At 35.6% G+C, this 20,953-nt stretch overlaps 1 protein-coding gene across 2 annotated transcripts in view; it reads right to left on the bottom strand.

The window, feature by feature from the left end:
• The window catches only part of raraa (retinoic acid receptor, alpha a), a 209,159-nt gene extending 190,603 nt beyond the window's left edge, over positions 1 to 18,556 (bottom strand). For both annotated transcript variants that reach the window (XM_067369038.1, XM_067369039.1), the window contains exon 1: positions 18,394 to 18,556. The gene's annotated coding sequence lies outside the window, so the exon portion shown is untranslated. The remainder of the gene's footprint in view (positions 1 to 18,393) is intronic.
• Positions 18,557 to 20,953: the final 2,397 nt, after the last annotated feature.

Below are 20,953 nucleotides of genomic sequence, written 5' to 3'. Positions count from 1 at the left end.
ATGAGTGTGTGTGGAATAGGGAGCTTACACATCTGGAAAGGCACCATAAATGCTGAAAGGTATATTCAAGATCTATAACAGCATATGCTCCCATCCAGACGTTGTCTCTTTCAGGGAAGACCTTGCATTTTCCAACATGACAATGCCAGACCACATACTGCATCAATTACAACATCATGGCTGCATAGAAGAAGGATCCGGGTACTGAAATGGCCAGCCTGCAGTCCAGATCTTTCACTCATTTGGCGCATCATAATGAGGAAGATGCGACAAAGAAGACCTAAGACAGTTGAGCAACTAGAAGCCTGTATTAGACAAGAATGGAACAACATTCCTATTGGAATGGAATTTGTCTGTGCTTTTAGAGCAAAAGATTCAGTAAGATTCTTTTTTTCACTGATGAAAACGAGACGACAACTAAATAAAAAACAGATTTGAATGAAAAACACTAAAAAATGTAAATGTCTGAGAGAGAAGATCAGACATGTGGATAAGTCTGAAAAAGGGTGATGACACGAAAGAGAATTTGCTGTCATAGTTAACACTGGTATGAAATATGGTCAGTCAAATTATTTTTTATTTTTTTATTATTTGCCTGCCATGTTGCATAGCCTTGTGGATACACCACTAACACATAGGTGAAGTTCAACAATAACGTTATTTAGCATGCAAAACGTAGTTGGGCTAATAATGTTAACTGAAGTCCTTTCAGAAATGTGTATCTTGTCAAATAAGCACAATGTAGAAACCCTTCTTTTCTAGTGTGATTTTGACTTTGATAAAAGTTTTGTAACTTTTAAACAAGTATGTAAATGAGTTTAAGGTAGTCATATGCTAGCAAGTCAGATGGAGCATCACTGACTGGCTTAAAACACCATGATGACACAGCGTGCATACAACTGTATGTATTGCAAGTACTTCTGTATCTTTACAACTTTCACTTGTAATGGAGTAATATTTGACCAGTAGTACGTTTACTTTTACTCAAGTATGGAGTTCGTCCACCTCTGTTTGCACTACAAATGAACACAATAATTAAAGTTAATAGTTTACATAATTAAAAATATCAAATATAAAGTGACTGAAGGTTTTTTTTGTTTGTTTGTTTGTTTGTTTGTTTTTTGGAAAGCCAGGGCATCTATTTTCTTCCATACTACAATCGCTGTGAGCAGAGTTTCTCACATTAGCATGTGAGAAGAGGAAATTGATATCAATCTATTTATACTCTACGCCAAAAAGTCTGTGACCATTTCTCAATATGCGTTCTTAAAGCTGCAGTCTGTGATTTTTCCTCTTTGTCGCCATCTCTGTTTGAAACCTGCAATTGCAGTCATATGCGGAACAGTTATCTGTACGTGCGTTGTGCCTTGGCACAACTCGTCAGCGCGGATTAATCTAATGCTTGCTGTCAATCACTACACCGGTGTGGATACTGCACTTCAGAATCATAGATTCTACATCTTGAAAGTATGACCAATTAATATAAGAATTTTCACTGGAAAATATAATCTGAACAAGTAAGTAACACATCTGCCACTTTTGTTCTGACCAACTGAGGAAAAAGGCATCAGGCCTACAATAAATCACAATTTTGGATCATTTTTAACCAAAAAAAGTTACAGACTGCAGCTTTAATCAATCTTGCGTCCTTGTGTTCTCGTACTGCGTCATCATCAACAGTCAAAGTTCAATTCCAATACTCAAGAACGCAGGTATGGAGGACGCATAGTACCCGGATGTGATATCAAGGATGCAGACTTGAGATAATCAAACCGTTAAAAATCCCAGAAGACGCTGTGGGAGGACAACATACAAAGCCTGTAAGATTTAAACTTCTCGTTCTCACTTAAGAGATTCATGCTGCAAGCTTGCAAAATCATGATGGCTCGTAAAAGTAAACAATTGTCGTTTTGTTTTGCTTAATTTTAATAAAGTGATAAAGAGCTGGAGAAAGCCTGCAGTATTTTTATTGGCATATTAAAGGATTAGATCACTTCAGAACTGAAATTTTCTGATAATTTACTCAAACCCATGTCATCCAAGATGTTTATGTCTTTATTTCTTCAGTCGGAAAGAACTTAAGGTTTTTGAGGAAAACATTCCAGGATTTTTCTTTATATAGTGGACTTCCGGGTCCAATGTTCTTCAACAGAGTACAATGGGTTGAAGGTCCAAATTGCAGTTTCAGTGCAGCTTCAAGGGGCTCTACATGATCCCAGACGAGGAATAAGGGTCGAAATGATCTGTCATTTTCTTAAAAAAAAAAAAAAAAAAAAAAGCAATCACACTTCCAATTTCACATATTTTAGAATATCATTAAAGTACTGCCTTTATCTACAGTGTATCTACTGAAATTTCTGTACTGTGGATTCCTAAGAACAACAGCTCTGAAAATAGCCTGAAATCACAAAGCACCATATTTAACTCTCTTTGTCACTCTCTGTGTTGAGCTTCATCCCTTCCATAATGTTCTGGATGTTGATGGGACCTGCGGGGGCTCTATTCAGCTGCAGGCAGCTACAATCCATACTCAATGAAGAGGAGGGGTGGCACACGGACGTGTTCTAATCACTGCTGCGATGACACCAAGCAGAGAGCTGTGCTTCAGTCATTTACAGTGCCACATCTGTCTTGTTCTGCCCAATTTATTCACGCAATTTCAATGAGACACTGGTGCTGGTATTCATCAATATGTTTTTGGTGTCTACGCACCGAGTTTGTTTTCATTGGCTCCCTTGCCGCCCCAGAGTAATGAATCAATCACCGCGCAAAGTCCTGATGTAGTTACACAGTCGCACGCAACATAAAAGACACCGCATGTTTGACAAGAACAACCGGTGGCTTGAAAAATGGCAACAGATGTATAAATAACTCATGTGTATTGGTAATTATGTGGAAATATGATTGGCCCATAGCGAGACAACTTTATGAAAATTTGCATATTACATGCATCTTTCTTGAACACATCTGATTAATGTTGACTGATAATTGGCATCATATTATGGTTTCATTTGCATAGACAATAAAAAACAGGCCATATGCTGAAATGCAAATGGAAATTAGTACTTCAAAACCTTCAAACAACAATGAAAAAATATGAAAAGTAAAATGTACAGTCAGCCGGTCATTATCACAAAATAAACACTGACAGGCCATGCATAAATAATGTAATAATGAATTATCATATTTTACTTTTGATGTTTTGATGCTACCAGTGTTGGCAAATGAATGCTGTATAAACAACTTTTTTTAATGTGTAATAGGTCGTTAAGATTGGTGAATGGTGGCATTCTGCAGTAAAATATATGTGTATAATAACTGCTAAACTGTATTACTAATCGTTGTCCCAAGTAACTGATTTCCTACTAACTGTGCTAGTTTCATGTTAGTCGCATCACTCTGTGCTCTCTTTTGTCTCACATATGAAAGTAGTTAAAATCAATATTTCATGTACATTTATTTATTTGTTTGGCAAATAGCCATGTAATATGCATAATAATGTACTACGGGCCATGAAATTATCTAGAAAAATGGGCCTTACTGTTCACGCTTTCGCGCTTTCTGAACATCTGCTTAAATACAGGGCTATTCTTAAAGGAACTGTACTGGCCACGCTTTTCTGTGTAATCACAGTAGGACCTGAGGATTTCAAAAAAATCTCATAAAAAAAAAAAAAAAACTTAATTTCTGCAAATGTTTCTATACGTTTCTATACACTTCACTGTAGTTGCCAGCAGCAACACTATTGGCAAAACACCAACTTTTATTCCTTTTCACACAGATTGCAAAATTATGATTACGGGGCAGATTAATGATTAACAGAGATATATTTTCACGTTATTCTCCATGTAGTTTTTCGGATGTGTTAAACTTGCTCTGTAGCTCACCTGGTACAGTATTGCACTTGTGATGCACAGTGCTCAATGATTTGTAGAAGCAAGCTAAAATGGCATAGTTGCTTAGGTTTAGATAAGGGTTTGGTGTAGATGCTATATTACTTTTTAAAACGGTAGAGCACTCACTAAATATTTCATTTCCAAATTGGCATGATACGAACAATAACCAATGTAATAAAACATTGCCTAATTCACATTCTGTTTTGGATTTGCTTTTATTGCCACTTTCATTTCAAAGTGTCACAAAACGTGCAAGAAGCAAAGTAATACATTTTTTTGCAGAAATGTCGCCAAAGGTACATTTTTTTCCCAATAAGCCTGGGTTGGACAATTACCAGCTTCAAAAAGAATACGAATGCAACATGAACATATCTTCACTCATGCTTTGGAAATATAAAGAAACGGAGGATTTAAAAGCAAAAATGTAAAACAACGCATTAATGAAGAAATATATTTATGAAAATTTTTTTTTTTTTTTAAAAACCATATATACTAATATTTTAACGTGTATGGTGTACATTTTAGGACATCCTCAAACCTCAGTCATACAATGAAAAGGCATCATGCCTCAGACTAAAAAGCTTCTGTCATCGGACAAAACAACATCGCACCTCAAACTGAAAGGCTTCAGGTCTCAGGAAAAACAACGTCAGGTGTCAAGTCTCATACAATTAGGCATCAGATGAAACTACCTCAGAATAAAAGGCTTCAGATGAAAAGGCATCGGACGAAATGGACTCCGACAAAAAGGCATCAGACTAGAAGGCATCATTTTTGGCTGTTTTTTGTATAGCTTTCTATTGGGTTTTATCCCATCATAATGCCATCCTTCATTTTAATTTTTTATCTCTTTCTTTACCCTTTTTATATTTATCTGTAACTATTCCCAAATTGATGTAAGGTGTGTGTGCATGTTAATTATGTAGATATGTAGAATCTATCTATTGATGGTGTTCATGTAGGCTATTTATGTAATCCCTTAGCAATGTTCCCTTAGCAATCTTTATGTTATTGTTATTCTGTCCAGGGAAGTTAACACCTCGACAGGAGCGTCTTCTGATGAGAAGGGTTGAAGAAAATCGGCATGCAAGTTCACTACAGTTACCTGAAGAAGTAGAAAGCCAAACTGGGGTGACTATTTCTCATGACACAATACGGCGTACACTGCAGAGGAATGGCATGCATGGGTGCCGTCCACGAAAGAAGCCTTTCCTAAACTCCAGGCACAAAAAATCCTGCCCAGAGTTTGCCAGGGCCCATGCTGACAAAGATGAAGACTACTTGGACTCTATACTCTGGAGTGATGAGACCAAGATAAATGATTTTGGAACTGATGGCTTCAAAACTGTATGGCATCGCAAAGGTGACCTGAAGCCTTTCAGCGCAATGCCATTTTGTCCAGTGACTGAATCCTTTTAGTCTGAGACATGATACCTTTTTGTTGTATGACTGAGGTTTGAGGATGTCCTAAAATGTACACCGTAAACATGACTCATTTTCATCCATTGTAAGTTCCTTCCTGTACATTTTTTTTTTTTTTGACAACTTTGTCAAATTCAAAATATTTTCAGTGGTAATCAACAATATTCTACAGATGATGTCAAAAAAGCTTAAGGTGATAGTTCACATAAGAATGAAAATTATCATCATTTATTCACCCTTGTTCTAAACCTGTATGACTTTTTGTACACTGTACAAGTTTGAGCTTCCATTTACCATATTTGATGTGCATGTGCATCAATCTATATTTATATGTGAATAAAAGTCTAAATTAAATCTGTCCATCATATAAAGGGATTAATATGGATTACTTTTGTCTTTTTGTACTTTTTGAAGTATGCAAATGATGAAAGAATAATAAAAATAGCTTCATTTGTGTTTCGAAGATGAATGGTTTTAGAACGACATGAGGGTAAGTTGATGATGAAAGAATTTTCATTTTTGAGTCAACTAACTCCTTAATTTGTACTTAAACCAAAGTTTTCCTGTAACAGTAGGTCTTAAAAAGTTCAACCCAACCACGAGCCTCAGTGCAACAACACATCCACATGACCTCTTAAGTGGGCAGCAGTTGTCCGGGCTTCACTGTTCGACAAACCTAAGAGCACCCATGTGTTTTTGACCGAGTGTGACTCCGTACGCCTGCCCATCCCATTGCAGAACACCACACGACCGACCGCAAGAATGAAGCCATGCTCCCTCCGTGACCAAAACTAGGCATGTGGAGAGCGCTGGAATTCAGCAGTGCAAGCAACAGAAAAGAAAGCGAAAAAAAAGGGGGAAACAGTCAAAAGCTTCACAATCCTGCAGGCTGTTTTATAGAGAGTGTGTGGCAAATTAGCACCAAATTGACAGGAAAGAAACCCCCTAATTGGTGTGGAATAGTAAAAGCTGTGAGAGTTGTGGTGGTTTTGAGCATTGTGTTAGACAGAGGGAGGCCAGAGAGGGCAGGAAAGAGTTAATGTTACAGTGGTGCTGTACTGCACGGCTCCACTCCAAATGAAATATCAACAGCATGTCCCAGAGTGCAGAGCGAAGAGCGCGAGACAGGAAAGGAGCTAAAGAAGAGAGAAAGACATAGGAAAACAGAAAATGGAGCAGTGCAATGGAAAAAGAAAACAGAGGGAAATAGACAGAGAGATGATTTGGAGTGTGGGGTGATCTTAAGACCTGAAACACTTACTGAGCAAACTTGTCAAACTTGCTATTGAAAATATACTATATATATACAATACTTTCAAAAGATGATCACTTAAATGTCCTTAATGCTAATGTTCATTTCATTGCATTTCATGAAAATTATTATGCAACATTATCACTCCTACAACCAACTGCAGATCAAATAATTCACATAGATTAAAATATATTACTATATTACTATAGATGAAAATATTATACTATATATATATTCACTGTTTCAAAGTACTTCTCATCAACATTTCATAAATGTATGAAAACATTTCAAAGTTTAACATAGGCTCATTGTAAAAGTGTGCCTTAACCTACATTTTGGCAAAACTAAAAAAAAAACAGCAATTACTTTTATTCCTTTCCACACAAATTATGTTCACAGGGGTATATTATCGGAATAAGGCTTATTCACATCAGTTTCACAAGTTTCTTGCACAACACTGTTATAACTTCAGAAACGTATTCATTTTGACATTTGCATGAGATAACCAGCTACATGTATGGCTTTGCTGATGTAGTCAGTGCCGATCCTATACTTCTGGGGGCCCTAAGCAAAACTTTGTGAAGTGGACCCTGTCAGTGCATTCTTAAAACCGCAAAATTTCCATAAATTTAAGTAATAATTACAATGGTTGCAAGGTTGCAAGTATGCAAGGTGCACTGCCAGTTTTCTATAGGGTAATGGAATTAAAACATCAAAGAAACAAACTGCAATATGTAAAGGGAATCCCGTTAAAAATTGGCAGTAAAAACAATTAATTAAACAATTAATCTAAATAATCACGTTTTAATAGTAATGCTCTGGCCCCATCTAGCGGTCAGAAAAAACACAGCTGAATTGGCTTTCTAAATGCGCGATTTACTAACGAAATTACAGCATGATAATTAAAAAAGGCATGGTTGTTTCAACCCAAATTTGGGTCAAACTATATGGACAAACCCATCCACTGGGTTACATTTTTTAAATTACATTTTTAACCCAACATTTGGGTTTGTCCAGATTTGGGTCTGGCTTAGGTAAACATACGAAAATACATCAATAATTCTCTAAATTAGCTAATTTTAGACTAATGGCCATTGTTTTTAAATGTTTATTTCTTATATACATTAAACCACGCATAAGAATGTTTTGATTATCGATGTGTACCAACACAAGCTGAAAGTTACATTTCATCATGGGGCGTTTCTAACGAAACACGGTGGAGACCTGACTGGAGTTATTGGTTTACGACTTTCTTATGAATTTATTTATTTATTTATTTTTTTGTCAAGATTAAATAAGAAATTAAATGTTATAAAAATACATAATTTTTTCATTCTTGGCATGACTCTGCAAATGTTTAGTAGACACCGCACATCTATTTGCATGTTATAAAGAAATATTCAGATTATGGTAAATTACTGTCATGTTTATTTTATATAGTGATGAGCAAGGGGGCCCTCTGGTGGTTCGGGGGTCCTTCGCAACTTGCGTAGTTTGCATAGTTTGTGTAGTTTGCGTATAGGAAGGAGCTGGATGTAGTAAACTTCCTATGTAGTTCACCTGATACAGAATTGCACTTGCGATGCAGAGCACTTGAGTCCCATGAAAAACAAGTCACAATGAAAGAGCTCAAAGACTTGTAGAAGCAGTCTAAAATGGTATGTTTACTTTAGATTTTTTTTTTCTATCCTTTGATTTTGTACACACTATCAGTTAGTTTTAGGGTAGGTTTGGTGTCAAAAGTAGCTATGTTATTGTGTGTTACCACTCACAATACATTTAATTTCTGATCCACCGCAGTAGATACAACCAACATAATGAAACATTGCTAGATTTACATTCATGTGTTTTGGAGAATGTGTTTTTAGCACCTCTCACTGTACATTTCACTATGAAAGTGTTGCAAAATGTGCAAGATCAAACATAATACCATTTTTCAGAAATGTTGCCACAGGCATGTTTCCCAAGGGCAAATTTTTGAAACTGGAAAGCATTATTCTGATTGGCTAGCATTAAGAAACTTCCAGGACTGTGGCTGCACAGGTTATATCCACTGGGGGGAAAACAGAGCTTAAATGATAACAAATAATATTAAAATAACCTTTAGGATGTTACAAAGTTGAGTATTGTGGCATCAAATCTTTGAATCAAAACATTTTATTAAGGCATATTAGTATCAAGTTAACTAAACAGCCAAAAGCAGAATTGTATTTTTCCTTTGCCTGGCCCTAAACATAAAGAAAAAACAATCCAAACTGTGGTTGGCCACTTTACATGGCTGTCCGACAGTTGCTTCATGTTTAATAGGGCAGTCTTTGACTAGAATAAGCTGTAAAGTGGACCAGACTTTATGCCGATAGTCAAAACTCTGGGTATGTGAGACTATTTGCTCCTACCCACCATCAACCACTAACAACTGCCTGGGGAACATAAATACACCACCAATCATTACTTATAGCCAGATTATAGAGCTGACAGGCCTGCTGAGATTATGTCAGGGCAAGCTCTCACAGGCTGATGGGATAATATTAGACCAAGAGAGAGAGAGAGAGAGAGAGAGAGAGAGAGTCTAAGGAACAGCAGGGCAGATGGGTTTTAGGGCCTGGGTTTTCCTTGGCACTCTCAGCTCCATGTGTATCTGGTGAGGGTCTAAGCTCTGGAGATAGCGCTGGAGAAACTGATACTGGCAGCAAGGGGAGGGAGAGGGGAATTCTGCTGATCACAATAAGGCCTCTTTTCTCTGAAAATGTTATCAGGTTCAATTAGGGAAAGGACAGGCTTGGCTTTCTTTTTATAGTAGTGCGCCCAGGGCTGTGTGACATGTAATTACATCGTAATGTAACCTGAGAGCTTGTCTGCAGTTTATGGTCTGCTAGTTAATTACAGTGTGTATGATGTTACCATGCTGTTTGAGTGTTTTACTGTATTGTTCTGCACCGATATTGGTGATAATTTCAGTAAATTTGGGTGCAATACTGTACTATGATGGAACCAAATAAACACGACTAGTATTAATGTATGGGCTTTTTATTTAAAGGTGCAATGTGTAAAGCTCAACTATGTTTTGAGTGGTGTATAAAGACCTTACATAATGAACCGTTATGTTTTTATTACCTTAGAATGAGCCATTTCTATACACCGCAGATCCCCTTACATGTTAAGTCACCATTATCAGCCAGCATGTTTCTACAGCAGCCCTAAATGGACAAACTGCCCTACAGAGCACGTTTAGTCACTATGTTGTTGTTCTTCTAAATAGTTTGTGTTTTTAAAGACAGCTTGCATCATCACTACATTGAATACACACAAAGACGTAGTAGTAGTAGTCATCTGGTTTATTAGAACCGTTCCTTGTTAGAAGTAAGAAGAAACCTCATTGCTTCACACAGGCTACTCTCTGATGTCTCAGACGACATTTGTCTTGTGTCGGCCAGACGGCCACCGTAGCTTCTCTGAAAGGGAGGGGTGAGCGCCATTGGTTGCAGTTTGCAACCTCACTGCTAGATGCCGCAAAAATTTACACATTGCACCTTTAAATTAATTAAATAATTAACAAATTTAAAAGGATTTAAGAGAATAAAGAAAACGAAAGAAGAACTAATTATTTTATTGTGAAGAAAACTGCAAATATGCACACTTCCCTTTGAGCATGCAAATACACTCTTAATCTTATGCCTAATATGTTGAAAACAACTCTGTTAATTCAGTTATGAATTACATGAATCACATAAATTAGGCTATATATTCATTTTGAATTGAATATATAGGCTATGTTCAATTCAAAATGGCAAAATTTGACAAAAAAGTCAAATACTGCATCTGGATATTACTATCAGTTGTCTATCATAAAACAGTTAGCAAATATTAATGAGCGTGTAACTGAAGCATCATGCACAATGTAAAAAAATAATAATTTATCACAACATTTTTCTTTTGTCAAATCAACTAATTAATCAATAATTAATGTGGTTCAGATAACACAATATTTTGAGTGTCTGTTGATTAATCCAGTCACCTTCATTGTATTAACTCAAATTTTTTTATTTCAATGAACTCAAAATGTTAAGACAACGAGGTAACTTACTTTTTCAAGATAACCAACAATTCTTTTTTTACAGTGCAGGAATTTGTGTTTGTCTTATGTTAACCAGTCCTTAAACATTCTTTTTAATTATTTGGTGGAACGTGTAGCCTTTAATGTCTGGTGTTTATGGCACTAGAACCGGGGACCTTCTTTCTGTGAGGTGTCAGTGCCACTGAACCACTAATTTTAAACATTATTTATTATAATTCATTATTTGAATTGTTTCAAAGTACAGTATAACGCTGGCAACACCAAAAACATGGGTTCGATTATCAAGAAATGCATGAACTGGTATAACTTATATTTGAAAAACTCTGCAGTTGAAGTCACTCTGGATAAAAACAAGTCATAAATGCAAATTAATCTCAAAGGATTCCAAAACATTTGTAAGCTTCTAAAGTCGTAAAAAGTACATTTTAAATTGTCAATAAGTTGTGTATCAGTGTGTAACCGAACATGAAAAAAATGTATGTGCACTAGAACCACACTTTACAGACGGATATTTAAAACTAATTAGATCACATTGCATAGGCTTATGCACATAAAATCACATCAAGTGCATGATTTTGGGCAGGGTCACAGTCTATATGTTCCACACTGCACATTCCTTACTGCATGATTAAGTGACTGACCCAGTAACATAGTCCACATCTCCAGAGCTGTATCTGAATGTCGAAAACTATTATTTTCCCTTTCCTTCTCCCCATTTTCATGCGCTTTCTACTCCACCCTATTATATAAGTTTTGACTGTTTTCCAGAGTCACTTTTTCCTTTAAGTCCAATAAATATCTGTGGGAAACACCTATGATTAAAAATCCATATGAGAAATTGTCTTATGCACATACACCAGCTCTGTTTCAAAACGTAATGAGCTTCCAAGTACTTTAAGACATCATCGTTGTGCAAAGAGTGTTTCAAAATGTGGGCAGCAACATTATGTATGCCTTCTAAGACAGCTCAGGGCAGCACTGCATGTGCACTGCAATCCCAGAATGCACTGCAAAGAATTCAGTGAAAAAAATATTCAAGATGTTGGAGAAGAGATAAATGCCAGTTATAAATATATTTCATTTAATACTCAATTAAAGGATTAGCGATGCGTTTGTGAAAAAAAATATCCATATTTAACAAGTTATGAAGTAAAATATCTAGCTTCCCACAGACCGCCTTCCGTATTAAACTTAGGAAGAAAGTGTACAGTAACACCTCGCGCAATTAGGGAATTTTCGCAGTTTGTATTTTCAATTTGAAAAATAACTTTTATATTGATGGATTAATTGCATTTTGAAAAAAAAAAAAAGTGTCATGGATTTATTGCATTTTGGGGAAATTTTTTTATAATAAACTTTTTAAAATCAAAATGTAGATTTGAATTTTTAATGTTTTTATAACCAAAAGATGCTATGTGAAAGTCTGAAACAGAAAATAGTGATTTTCATCTTGCCACTTTCTTGGTAAAGAAAATGCCTTTTTACTCAAATTAATCAAAATGGAGTTATTGCGTTCTGGAACCAAACTCTTCAAATATTCTTGCGCTTCATACTCGCTGGTCTTGCTTACTGCGATTATAAAGCTCGAATGCGTCAGGATATTTATTAATACATCTCAGATTGTGTTCATCAGAAAGAAGAAAGTCATATACACCTAGGATGCCTTGAGGGTGAGTAAAGCTTGGGCTAATTTTCATTTGAAAGTGAACTAATCCTTTAATATTCAAAAGCATTTATTAAAAAAAAAAATGTAAATCTATGTATTTAAAAGCAATTTACACAGCATAAGTTAAACTATTAGAAAATAAGAAATGTAGCCTATAGCTGAAATAAAGTCATTTTTAAAAATACATTTTGTTTGAATTATCAATGTTTTTTTTTTTTTTTTTTTTTATGGTTTTAGTTTTTGTTCACTGTAATACCCCTGGTTTAGGTAGAAAAAAACAACTCAGCACTTGGAAGTGGAAGTGTTCTCCTACCTCACTGATCTAACAGTTCTCTCTCTCTTTCTCAACATCTATCTATTCTTTACCTCTCGCTAACTCTCTCTCTCATGAGCACAGGGTTCTTTCTTGCTCTCATGAGCACAGGGATTCATCTCGTTTGACACATAGAGATTATCTAATACCATCAAAGGAAGTAGAAAGATAGAACGATGGTGTATTAAAATAAGTGAAGTCAAGACTTAACCATATCACTGTGTGTGTGTGTGTGTGTGTGTGTGTGTGTGTGTGTGTGTGTATATGTGTGTGGGTGGGTGGGTGTGTGTGTTGAAGGTAAAGAACCTTGGCATTTCCAGAGTAATTCGCACAGAGCCGTCTGTGCCTTCATCCACTCCAGGCATCACAAGGATTTAACTTCCCAGTCCCTGCTCCTATTCCCGCCTTTTCTACATCTCTCCATCTTTTCCCACACTCTCATGCTCTCTAGAGGCACAGGATGCTGCATCATGGCTTTAGGCAATAAAATCACTATAGCATTACCAGCTATTACCACACAATTTGAACACCCATCTTGCAAATGTTTGCATGTTCGTCAAACTGAGCACACTGCATTGTAAGATACAATATTCCTTAGTATGCTCTTGTTTTGGCAAATAGGTGATCATTCTTTTAGTAGGACATGCATTCCATGCATACAGAAATACATACAATACACTGCTGAAATAATAAGAGTAGCAAGGTATGTTATTATAAATAGCCATTTACTAGCTAAACATTATCTGTATCACTGTTGAATTAACAAGTTTATTTATTGTTAAATTGTATTATCATTGTGTAAACACAAAAAAGTACATTTCTATAATATACTTAAAGTGCTCTATTTTCGTGCACTAATTTTGTACTTAATATACTAAAAATTCTTCTTTAGTACTTCTTAAGATAATCTTAAGAACATGTAAGTGTACTCAACTGTGCTATTTTGAGACACCATGAAATCTGAACTAAAATGTGCTTTTAATATACTATTTCTGTATTTAAAAAATATATTTAGCTACCACTTGTAGTACACTATGGGTTCAAATGTACTATAAGTGGTATCTAAATAAAACATTTTTTAAATATTATTTAGTTGCTTTTTATTAATTAAAATAATTAGGCTAGACATGTTTTTTATTAAACAATTAAAATGGAATCCAGAAAAATTAAAACAGAAAACAGAATTTGGTAAAAATAAATAAATAAATAAAACAGCGTATTTAAAGTAGAGCCTTACATATTGAATTGCATAGCATCATATATTCTTCATTGCATCGTATCGCATTGTGTTGAATTGAATCAAAATCGGATCGCATCGTAATTGGGGTGAATCGTATTGTATCGTATTGCATCACATTGCATCGCATCGGTAGCTGCTTCATATGTATCTTGTTTCGTCTCGTTGGCCAATGCATATCGCATTGGCCACAGTTATGGAGATGCACATCCCTAATATATATATATATATATATATATATATATATATATATATATATATATATATATATATATATATATATATATATAAATGTCTTTCATGCTCACCAAGAAAATACAAAATAATAATAATATTGTGAAATATTATTACAATTTAATATAACTGTAATATTTTAAAATGTAATTTATTCCTGTGATGGCAAAGCTGATTTTCAGCATCATTACTCTTCATGTACATTCTTCTACATTAGTTTTCAGTGTCACATGATCCTTCTGAAATCACTCTAATATGCTGATGTGCTGCTCAAAAAACATATCTTATTATTATTAATGTTGTGTTGCATTATATTTTTGAGAAAACCATGACAGATTCTTTTTCAGAATCCTTTGATGAATAGATGGTTCAGTGTCATTAAAACAGGTATGTTATTATTCAAGTAGCTAGCTATGAACATGCTTATAGTTTTGTTACAGTAAACAAAGCTCTCCACAAACATACTCAACATAATGTAAAATATTGTATCAATCAACAAGGTCAAAAAGCAAAGAAAAGCTCTTTTGAACAATGTGGCTATGTAATATAATAGGTCCATTCTAAGAGCTATAATGAGGTATATCAGGTCCAAAATGAAGCAATTATACTCTGTACTCTACAATAGTAGAAGCTCTATCACGTTACAGTCAACCATACCAGATGCATGTCTGATTTCATTTGCAAAACATTCTGGTCCATACAGCACGCAAAAACAACTGAAATAAAATTTCGAAAACAGAGCAATTGAAATACTAATTAAATGTCAGTTGCCAGGAGATGTTGAGTCACTATCATGTTCTTAATGCCAGAATGCTTTTTCCATCCCATGCTGACACTGGTCTTACTCATTGGTTAGAGAAGTAGATGAAGAACAAGTGGTCTATGCTCATCAGGAGATGGAGAAAGAGCTGAATGTGCGTCATGTTGGAACGTCAAACAACAGAACACAAACAGTGAAATATTATAGCCGCTATACAAGACAGGGACGTGTTTCCCGTTGCCTGTGTATTGTATTAAATACTGTTTGCATTAGTGTTGTATATCAACACACAATACGTAACAGCTGTTTGACATTGAAATCGTGGCCAAAACAACCAGCACATACAAGAGTTATCTGAAACGAGGCAATGTTTAAAGTGTAAATATGATAGGTCTGAACTCAAACACCCTCTTGACAGCAATGAACAGGCCAGTGTGAGAGGAGTGACCTTGATTGAATTATATACAAAGTAACAGATAGGGCTGAGACAATACATCGATTCTCAATTCAAGATAGAATGAATCTGGATTGACCCTGCTATTTGCTCTCTCGAATTGATTCCTTTTAACAGCAGATAGTTTTTAACCGCACACTCAAATGCTCATGAAAAAGACTGCTGGAGAGCGCTCGTGCGTTCGGCTGAGTCATGTGGTTAAATATACTTACACCTTGGCTTAGAATGCTTTTATGACACTAGATTATAGGGGTGCACCGGTTCTCGGTAGAAAAATCAAACCATACCGTTCTCCAGTTACGATTCGGCACGCACTTGCACCGTGGTTCATTTCAAATGACGACACATCTACAGTATAAGGTTTGTTGACAATAGCTACATGTAAAACAGTCAGAGTTCGGATAATCTATGTTTCAGACTAATTTAAACATTCAAGAGCAAGACACGAAAAAAAGAAGCGCGCAAATGATTCTCTTTCAAGTCATGCGTTTGAACGGACAAATTCACACACAAATTATGCCAACATGCCCATCTTGGCAAGTATCCTAAAGGCAGGAACACACCAAGCCGACAGTCGGCCGTCTGGCAGTTTTTGTTCGTCGGCCGACTAAGTTTTCTCAGTGTGTTCCTCACCATTGGCTGAAGTTGGTCCTCGTCTGATATTTTTCGGCCGATTCGAAATGTTGAATCGGCGTCGGAGCTCGTCAGTCCGTTGGGCCATCTGATCATTCTGATTGGCTGTTCAGCTACTGCCACCTGCTGGTTCGGAAAGGCATTTCATCTCACGCAGGCGCAGAATGGACATGCTACTTGGCCGTTGGCTGTCTAGCGTTGGTCTGGTGTGTCAGGACAACTTTGGACACAGACGCTGTTGACGTGAGCCAACCCCGCAGTCTGCCTTCATCGCCACAAGTTCGTCGGCGTCGGCTTGGTGTGTTCCGGCCTTAGTAAACATAGTCAGTTATTTCTTGAGTGAACATATAACAGTCGAAAAAAATCGTGCATTATGTCTTAAAGGGAAAGAAGCCTATTCCTGCTGCCTGTGTTTTTAATATTAATTAAACAACAAATGACAAAGAAATCACTCACTGCTCTTGACTGAATAGCTTTTGTAACTAAATAATGATTAATCTTTATTTTAATTTATACAGTGAATATAACATGCAGTGTTATTTTATATTTGATTATTTTATTCTTTTTCTGTAACTGAAAACTACTGTTATAAAGCACTGTTTATTTTATTTGATTCTTTGCTCTCTTGTATTGATTGGTGCTGTTGCTTGTAGTTTGATTATTTGTTTTTATTTTCTTTATTTAAATTTGATAGTATTCCTATTTTCCATGAACATAGCACATACTGAACTGTACCGAAACCATGAGCCTAAAACCGTGAGCAATTTGAACCGTTGCATCCCTACTAGATTAATGTAAACAGACCACACACACCCTTGTTATTCACTTCAACATTTTCAAAATTTTTGAATGATTATTTTAGGTTTACGTGGTGTGTGTAAAGGAACTGAAAGCAAGCAGAGTAACGCTGTCCATCACAGTCTACGCTGTAAAAAACAATTGTTGGTTTAACTTAAAAAAGTAAGTTACCCCTGCCTTAAAATTTTGAGTTCATAGAAATTATACTATTAAGGCAATTAGTTTAATCAACAGAGACCACATGAATTTAAGTTGATTTGACAAAAGAAAAAATGTTGTGATAACAAATCATGAAAATATTTTTTTACAGTTTATCATGTCCATCTATATTCATATGAAGACAAATTCCTATTTTCAGTTTGCCAGACTTGCTGAGATTGTCTCATCATTTGATACATTATGGTTATGAGATATCTAACATGTTACTTTTTCAGCATCCTTTTTGTACTGGATATATCATATTTCGATATATCATAACTTATGATCGCATGGTAACAGCAACTTCTCTGACTTGCAAATCTACTGGATTATGGAATTATAGATCTTCACTAAGAATTTGCCAATTATACAATTGCCATCAAGGATGTAAACAAATGTTTGGGAGGACCAAATTTAAATATTTAAGAATCAATCAAGGAAAAACTCAACACTCTCTCATGGCAATTAGTAACTTTTAGTGGCTAATTTGTATGAATTGTACAATATATATATATATATATATATATATATATATATATATATATATATATATATATATATATATTTTTTTTTTTTTTTTTTTTATCACAAAAATTGCATGTGTCCTTATGAATAATTAACTACAAATTCATATGAAATGACCACCTTGAAAGGGCATGTATGGTCTTTTTTTAAAATGTGGGATCTAGTTAGCCTAGTTACCACTGTAACTAACTAAACAAGCAATTAATTAATTATTTAATTAATTAAAAATGACAGAAATATCCTGTATTCATTTAATTTACTAGCTACTAAGTACCATGTATTTTTAGTTGATTATGTAGGCTTCATATTATATGGAAATCAGTAGGACAATCATTCAGTTCCATGACATACTTTGTTTAGTAGGCTAACCCATCATACTTACAGCGATTAAAAATCTGAAAGGAAATAAGAAATGGAAAAAGCATGGGTAAATATAAGTTTTGATAAACTGAGCATATTAAGCATCTTTAAAATATCGCAAATTTTAGGACCTAAACATTCACGAATACAGCCTGTCTGTCAAAAGCGTATTTCGGACGTATTTCAGCGCAACAGTGAAATGATGAGAGACCTTTGGATGTAGTCCACGCTTGTTCACTTCACAACTAAGACAATACAACAAATAAACATTTTAAAGTAGCCTAATAAAATAATCTCAAAGTTATGATACACAATGATTGTGGAAACCTACAGAGCTGCCTACCTAGACCACAATTATTAACGGCAAACAATGCCCAAAAATGATGTCTAGGTGTAGTTCAATAGACTTTGAGACGCTGGCCATGTTATTCATCTGGACTGTTCGTGCAAAACTTATTTCGCAGTGTCATGGCTTCTATTTGGTCCCTAAAGAAAACATCTCTAGCATGTGTTATCCTCAGCAGTTGTTTAGTAAAAGTGAGAGAGTAAATGAAGACCTTGAATAAATACCTGAACCTGTTGACTCCGCCCCCGCTGCCGCTGACCGCCTCAACTCCTGCCGCGCAGTTTGCTGCGAGGACGATGCTGCAGTAAACTTCCCCGTCCGCTCAACAATAGAGCAATAAACGTGTCATTGAGAGCCTTCAGATGTGTTTTAGTAAGAGTTGAGACAGAACCCCGTATGAAGCAGCGGCCATTTGAGAGTCATGTGTGCTGTGTGTTTGTGTGTGTGTGTCTGTGAAACCCAACACGAGTGAATGAACCCGCCCCGTTTCCTCAAAGTCCCGTTAACTCTCTCATCTCCATCTTCTCATCTCTATCACTGGCTGCCTGTACTTCTGATCAAACAACATATCAAAACTATCAATGTTAAAAGACATTAGTAGTTTTCTGATCACTATAGGCTACTGTTAGACAGTTCTATTCGTTTTTTTTTAATCACTTTTTATTTAGTTAATTATTTAAATCAACATTGTATTATGTTTTTATTTTATTCATTTTAATAATGTATTTAAAACAAAAGCATTCATTTATTTATTTTTCTATAGACCCCCTGGCATTCGCATTCTCGTTGTATTTTATGAAAAGCCTGGAGATACTTTAGTTATAGAAGCATGGCTTCTTCAGTGTTGTGGGTGCATATAAAGGTGCAATATGTAGGATTTTCTGTCCGCTAGAGGTCTATTCAAAACAAAGGCGTAGCCAAGTTTGAGCACGGACATGTGATCTTCACCTCACAGATGGTGGAAAATAATTGGGATAGGACTGGGAAAGAAACCAATTTCATGGATGCGATTATTAATGTTTCTGTAGTATGAAGCAGAGCAGGACAGAGTGTTGTGGGAATTGAACGAGGCCACTGGAGCGATTGCACAACACGCTGCGAGCAGTGGAACTTTTATTATGTCACAGTCGTCTGTGCCGCTTCCGCTTTTCCGGTCATGAGTATGAGGTAACGCAGCTCTGTTTATCATATTAGATACATTTGAGTGTGTTGAAAATGATGTTATAACGTTACTCTGAGCGTTCGCTTGGTGGCTGTTATGTACTGTATACAACATATATATATACAGTAACACTGTCCTAGTGTTTTTTGGATATTTTACTGCAAAAAAATTCTTACATATTGCACCTTTAAGTAAATATATAGTGATAATGTTCAGTAAAGTTCTTTGGAAAACTATTTCAGAGCAATTTCAGGCAATTTTCCAATTATTTATGTGTGTGACCCTGGACCACAAAACCAGTCATAAGGGTCCATTTTTGAAATTGAGATTTATACATCATCTGAAAGCTAAATAAATAAGCTTTCAACTGAAGTTTGTTATTTTGATATTTGTTAGGATAGGACAATATTTGGCCAAGATACAACTATTTGAAAATCTGGAATCTAAGGGTGCAAAAAAAATCAAAATATTGAGAAAATCGTCTTTAAAGGTGCCCTAGAATTAAAAAATGAATTTATCTTGGCATAGTTAAATAACAAGAGGTCAGTACATGGAAATGACATACAGTGAGTCTCAAACACCGTTGTTACCTCCTTCTTATATAAATCTAATTTGTTAAAAAGACCTCCGACGAACAGGTGAATCTCAACATAACACAGTCGGGGTGTACGCCCCCAATATTTGCATATGCCAGCTCATGTTCAAGAATTAGACAAGGGCAGGACGTCTGGATGTGCACAGCTGAATCATCAGACTAGGTAAGCAAGCAAGGGCAACGGCGAAAAATGGCAGATGGCGCAATAATAACTGACATAATCCATGATATCATGATATTTTTAGTGATATTTGTAAATTGTCTTTCTAAATGTTTCGTTAGCATGTTGCTAATGTACTGTTAAATGTGGTTAAAGTTACCATCGTTCATTACTGTATTCACGGAGACAAGACTGTCGTTATTTTCATTTTTTAAACACTTGCAGTCTGTAGGCTATAATTCATAAACACAACTTCATTCTTTATAAATCTCTCCAACAGTGTGTAATGTTAGCTTTAGCCATGGAGCACCATCAAACTCATTCAGAATCAAATGTAAACATCCAAATAAATACCATACTTACGCGATTAGACATGCAGCATGACGAACACTTTGTAAAGATCCATTTTGAGGGTTATATTAGCTGTGTGAACTTTGTTTATGCTGTTAAAGGCCAGCGCGAGCTCCGTGGGCGGGAGCATGAGATTTAAAGGGGCCGCAGCCTAAACTGGCTCATATTTAATGATGCCCCAAAATAGGCAGTTAAAAAAATTTATTAAAAAAAATCTATGGGGTATTTTGAGCTGAAACTTCACAGACACATTCAGGGGACACCTTAGACTTATATTACATCTTTTAAAAAGACGTTCTACGGCACCTTTAAAGTTGTCCAAATGAAGTCCATAGCAATGCATATCCAGTCACAAAAATAAATCTTCATGGAACATGATCTTTACTTAATATCCTAATAATTTTTGGCATAAAAGAAAAATCGGCAATTTTGACCCATACAATGTATTGTTGGATATTGCTACAAATATACCTGTGCGACTTATGACTGGTTTTGTGGTCCAGAGTCACATATAAA

Source organism: Chanodichthys erythropterus, chromosome 19 (assembly GCF_024489055.1).
Source record: "Chanodichthys erythropterus isolate Z2021 chromosome 19, ASM2448905v1, whole genome shotgun sequence".
Taxonomy (NCBI): domain Eukaryota; kingdom Metazoa; phylum Chordata; class Actinopteri; order Cypriniformes; family Xenocyprididae; genus Chanodichthys; species Chanodichthys erythropterus.
This window is presented reverse-complemented; position numbering and strand designations above follow the sequence as displayed.